This window comes from Neovison vison, chromosome 8 (genome assembly GCF_020171115.1).
Source record: "Neovison vison isolate M4711 chromosome 8, ASM_NN_V1, whole genome shotgun sequence".
Classification (NCBI taxonomy): domain Eukaryota; kingdom Metazoa; phylum Chordata; class Mammalia; order Carnivora; family Mustelidae; genus Neogale; species Neogale vison.
The window spans coordinates 111,161,742-111,167,741 of NC_058098.1; the positions used below are offsets into that span (position 1 = coordinate 111,161,742).

General features: G+C 38.1%; 1 pseudogene; it reads right to left on the minus strand.

The window, feature by feature from the left end:
* Positions 1-1,551: 1,551 nt before the first annotated feature.
* On the minus strand, positions 1,552-3,562 carry LOC122915471 (annotated as a pseudogene).
* Positions 3,563-6,000: the final 2,438 nt, after the last annotated feature.

The window sequence follows — 6,000 nt, forward strand, 5'->3', positions numbered from 1 at the left end:
CTCAAAGGTATTTCAAACATTGCAAGCACAAAAACTAAAGTGTTGGGAGCGAATCCAAATTTAGAAAGAAGTATGATAGCTTGCTAAGGCACAGAAGAGATCTTTCTATATAAATGGTCCTTTCATATATGAAAGATCCTTCATATATAAATTATGTAACAAGAAGAGTAAGGCAAGTGTTGTTCAAACGACCCTTGCTAAGCTTGTTTGTTTGTTTGTTTGTTTGTTTTTTAAGATTTTATTGATTTATTTAACAGAGAGAAAGAGAGAACAAGCAGGAGGAGCAAAAGGAGAAGCAGGCTCCCCACTGAGCTAGGAGCCTGATGCAGAGCTTGATCCCATGACCAGAGCCAAAGGCAGTCGCTTAAGCAACTGAGCCACCCAGGCTCCCTCTCCTCCTTACTAAGTTTTTTACAAAGAAATAAAACACTTTAGTTCTCAGGGCTTCTAGTATTATAAATTAGAGTGTACTAAATATTAATTTTATTGTTTTTTGCATTCTTCTATGCATTTACAACTGACAGTAAGAGTGCTTTGAATGATTTGACAAAAATTTTAAAGATCAGGGAACAATCATAATCTTTCTTATCAATTATTAAGATTCCATAGTCTCTGGCTTCACAGTCATGTTTCACAATATTGCACTGCCATACGAAGGACTACATAAATGATATTAAGATTTTAACCTCCAGTATGAAATACATGTGCATGTCTTCATCTGAGAGTAATTTTATTAAGTGATAAGAGACCTTAACTTATCAACAATAAAGAGAAAAATATTTCTGGTGAGAGTTTATTTTTTCTAACTCAACTGAAAAAAAACTTCACTGTTCTGATCTTAGTCTGAATTCTTAGTAAGAAAGACATCTACAGTGACAAAAGGAATGGTGCTTTCTCAAAGACAAAATTGAGATAGGCGTAATCTCCCATAATATCCAATGACTTAGCAAGATTAAAATGAGTGGTTTCTGAGGACCTCCTCTATTAACAGCAATTATTGGTCCCTTTTTTTTCCTTTTGACAATTATTTTAAGACCTTATTAACAGATGCTTGTTGTTTGTCAACTTTTTTGAAAAAAAAAGTCATAAACTTTCATTACAAATGAAAAATGAGGTTCTTAAAACTCTCAACTTGACCAGATATGAAACAATTAATAAACCTTTGAAGGTATATTGAAAAAAAAAATGTTTGTCATTACCAAAAATAGATGTCTTTAGGTAAAAAATAATAAAAAACCCATGCTGCATAGGTGATGATGATAGTCCTGTTTATCTTGTCAGTGGGCAAAAAGCAAGCATTTAAGGCCTTCAGCCTCAATCTTTTGTTCATTTCTTATTGCTGGAATTTCATACTCATGTCTTTGTGTTGGATGATTGTAGAGATGGTAAAATGGCATTTACTCAGTCCTACCTTGCTCAGCCTGGGAGCTGGTGAATTCTCAGTTGGTGGATATGCTTGCTGCTTTTGTCTCTTAGCTTTGTCTCAAGCTTTACTTTTGTGCGTTAGGGTTTTCCAGGCATCTGTGCAGGTAACTGAATATACCATGGTACCTACCAACGTAGGTCAGATGGCTGGTGACCTTGGGTCTCATCTCCTTGATTTTCCTTATTTTCTTCATTGCCATCCTCCTTAAGCTCTCATTGGCCAGGAGGCCCCTGTAGAATCGTGATCTGTACCCTGATACATATTGTCTCAGTGGCCTACCTTGTTCCTCTGCACCCTGATTGTCAGCTCCCGCCATCACCTCTCCTAGCACAGGAAGGTTGGAGGACTGTGGCCCAAGACTTTAGGGTCTCTGCCTGTGGTAAGGTGGGAACCCTCCCCTGCCAGAGAGCAGCTCTGTGGGGCATGGACTTTGGGAGCACTTTCTCAACCCTCCTTTTCCCCACTCTCACTGTTCTAGAAATTCTGTTGGCAGTTGTGTGGAGGACCCTAGCCATGTGGAGAGGGTCTATAATGGTTACAGTGGGCTGCATATTTACTGCCCTGCACTGGAGCTCCACCAGGGCCTATCACAGAAGCTGCCCCCACACTCTCTTCTCCTTCAGCAACATCAAACCCTACCATCTCCCCATCTCCTACACTGCCAAAGAACTTCCTAGGCCTATTCTTTATGGTGGTCCGTTGTGCAAATACACTTCCTTGGCATCATTCCTGTTGATGAAACCATTATCTGTTTCTTACACTGAACAATTTGACTATTCTCAAAACCTTCCTTGTGATGACCTTCTTCTCACCCCAGGCAGGCACCAGCGATGTGAGGTCACCTGGCCACCACTACCTTCGCTGCTGCCAATGGCGCCAGGCTTGGTGTTAGCAGCGCCGAGGGCAGGGGCTGTGGTGGCTGTTGGGTCTCATCCTTGTTGGTCTGGGTTGTGGGGATGGTGACTGACTTGGGCGCCTTCTCCTGTGGTACGGGGTAACTGCCCCTGCTCAACTGGGCTGCTCTGGGATCTTTGGGGTCTGCTCACTGCTCCCACTACCCATGGAACTGATGAAACCATTATTGGGCCTTTTTCACAGCTTCAGAACCATGTGTCTCCAGCTTATCTGCCAAGGAACCACTCATCAAACCTAGGGGTTCTCAAGCTGTAGTGTTATTAGATATATAGCAAAGATAAAATCACAGCAAAGAGAAAAGAACAAACTCAAGCACATGGGTGGCTCAGGCAGTTAAATGTCTGCCTTCTGCTCAGGTCATGATCCCAGGAGGCCCCCCTCTTGGGCTCCCTGCTTCTCAGGGAGGCTGCTTCTCCCTCTCCCTGCCCCCTGTTCATGCTGTTTCCTGCTATCTCTCTCTCTCTGTCAAATAAATAAAATCTTAAAAGGAACAAACTGATCATGCACACAACAACATAGATGAAACTCAAAGTCATTATTCTTAGTGAAACAAGTCAGACACAAAATGGTACATATTGAATAGTTCTACCTGAATAAAACTCTAAAATACAAACTTATTCATAGTGATAGAAAGTGGGCCAGTGGTTATCTAGGACTTGGTGTGGGGTGGGGGTGGGGGCTTGGGATAGACTGCAGAGGGGCATGACACTTCTGAAGTTGTTGGAAACAACTTCGTATCTTGTGATGGTGGTTTCTCAGATATATGCACCTCTTAAAACGTATGGAAATGTACTCTTTAGATGGGCACAGTTTGTTGGTATAAATTTTATCACAATAAAGTTATTAAAAAATCATAGAGATTCAAGATTTCAGCAAGAGTAGACTAGAGTGTGTCAAAACCGAGAGGAGCCAAATGTATTATTTGGATTTTACAAGCTTTCTACAATAATTTTTCTGTTCTGTGTTCTCAATCACAAAATGTAAAAAGACTAATTTAAGTATTTTTCAGAGATGACCGCTTCTTTGCCCTGAACCGATAGGTGCTATTCAAACACATGTTCATTTGTGTGTGTGCTGGCCTACCTCACTCTGTTGTGCTTTGTTTCGTTGCACTTCCCAGATCCTGCATTTCTTACAAATTGAAGGTTTGTGGCAATCCTGCCTGGGGTAAGTCTGTTGGTGCCATTTTCCCAACAGCATGTGCTCACTTCCTATCTCCATGTTTGGTAATTCCCATAGTATTTCAGACTTTTAAAGTATTATTATATTTGTTATGGTGATCTGTGATCAGGGACTACAACTCACTGATAGCTCAGATGATGGTTAGCATTTTACAGCAATGAAGTTTTTTTTTCTAAATTAAGGTATGTACAGTGTTTTTCAGACATAATGCTATTGCTCACTTAATATACTATGGTGTAGGGTACACATAAATTTTGTATACACTGAGAAACCACCAAAAATCCCTTTGACGTGCTTTACTTGCTTTATTGCAGTGGTCTGGAAATAAATCCACAGTATCTCTGAGATATGCCTGTAATTCTTTGGTGCTACATAGTAGAGCTATAGTATCCTAATCATTGTTGTATGGATCAGAAAAGAAGTGGTATATATTTTATATATAAATTATTCTTTCCAAATAAGTGAGTGTTAATTTGTGTCAGCCAACCGAAGATTTGCAGAAGTTCAGAAAAGGAAAAAATCTATTTCTTAAATCTCTATAAAGTAAGTATGTTGTTAACATCTCACCTCAAAAGTGCTTGCCATACTTATATAGTGAGAGAGAGAAAAAAAAACTTTTAATGTTTGAATTTTACCTTTTGGTTTTGTAGGTTTTTTAATAGATGTATAGCACGTAGGATAGCTTTATGTCATATACAATTATTTATACTTGTACAGGTTAAATATTATTTAATATTTATTTAAATTTAAATATTATTTAATATTTAACAGGTTAAATATTATCTAAAAATGCCTAAAAGTCATTTTCTTTAAAAGGAATTTTTAAATTATTCAAATTTAAGAAATACCTAACAAGATCACTTTGAAAATGTTGGCAATTTTGTTGTAATTTTTATCTGCCAATGTTACTTCTATCAAAAGTAGTATGTCATTAAAATGCAGTATGGAAGCATTATTCATTTGAAGTCATAATATTCCCTCTGGTTGTTCATTGTAAATATATAATATTTTAGTGATATTATAAACTAATATCACTTATTGACTTGTCCTGATAAATGACTGACTTCATTCAGACATTATGAAAGTTCATTTCTGTTTATAAATTGCAGTCATCAAATGTACAGAATATAAGCAGTTCACAGATAGGGATTATGGGTATGTAGGACATAATTTTTGAAGAACTGGCAGCATCAATATACTTTTTTTCTTGAAAACTGCATTTTAACAGATATTTCTGATCATTTCCCTGTTGGTTATATTAAAAAACAACCATATTTTTCTTACCAACCAGTGTACCTAATGAGAAAACCGAAAACTGAGAAAATTCTGGGAGTCCATTTGTTAGAGCTAATGCTAAACCAGCATAAAGGCATTTCCTGAGGATTTTCTCATGTGCTACATTTCAATAAACCTGAAAATCCTATCTCAAGCCTCTAATGGAAGCAAGCAAGCTGCTATGATTCACTCCACTTTGAGCAACAGGAAAAACAACAAAACAAGAAGGCCTATTAGAGAAAACCAAAAGTTGTAATGGAAAAAAAATTCATAACAATTAGAATCTCTCCCTGCCCTTGCTTTTATTTTGTTCCTGTCCAACAACAACTGGACAGTGGGCGTTGGAATCTCAAAATAGTTCTATTTCACAGTTAACAAAAAGATAGCATTCCCTTGTTTCTAAAGATTTATTTATTTATTTGAGAAAGAGAGGGAGAGAGAAACTCAAGCAGACTCCTCACTGAGCGTGCAGCCCAATACGGGGCTTGATCTCATGATCCAGAGATTATGACCTGAGCTGAAACCAAGTATCTGATGCTTAACCAACAGCACTACCCAGGCACCCCAGCATTCTTTTGTTTTTAGAAGAGAAGTTTTTCCCAAGTGAGTCCTTATGATGGGTTTAACAAAAATCAGATTTTTTAATGGGAAAGCCAATCAAAACTATTAGGACCTAAAGTGGAAATATTCAATGATACTTTTCATGTGGCCAGTTATTTTTTATACATTGAAATCCACCTAATAAAATTTCTACCACTTTTTCCAAAAGAGAACTGTGAAGAAGGGCTCACAGAGGGTACACAAACAAGTACACTTGAGCTTCATTTTCTGACTTAACTGCTTAAACAGTATATAAGCCAACACTGTTCAAGGCAAGATAGTTAAGTGATTCCGTAGATCAGACTCACATCTTTATTTCCATTGACCTGTGTGTTGACTTCTGTGAGTTATTCCCTGCCCCCCCCTTTTTAAAAGATTTTATTTATTTATTTTACAGAGAGAGAGAGATCACAAGCAGTCAGAGAGGCAGGCAGAGACAGAGAGCCCAATGTGGGGCTTGATCCCAGGACACGAGATCATGACCCAAGCCAAAGGCAGAGGCTTTAATCCACTTAGCCACCCAGGCAACCCTCCCCTTTTTTACTCTACTTTATATCTTTAAATGAAGTGGATAGACTAGATCTGATACATTCAAACACAGC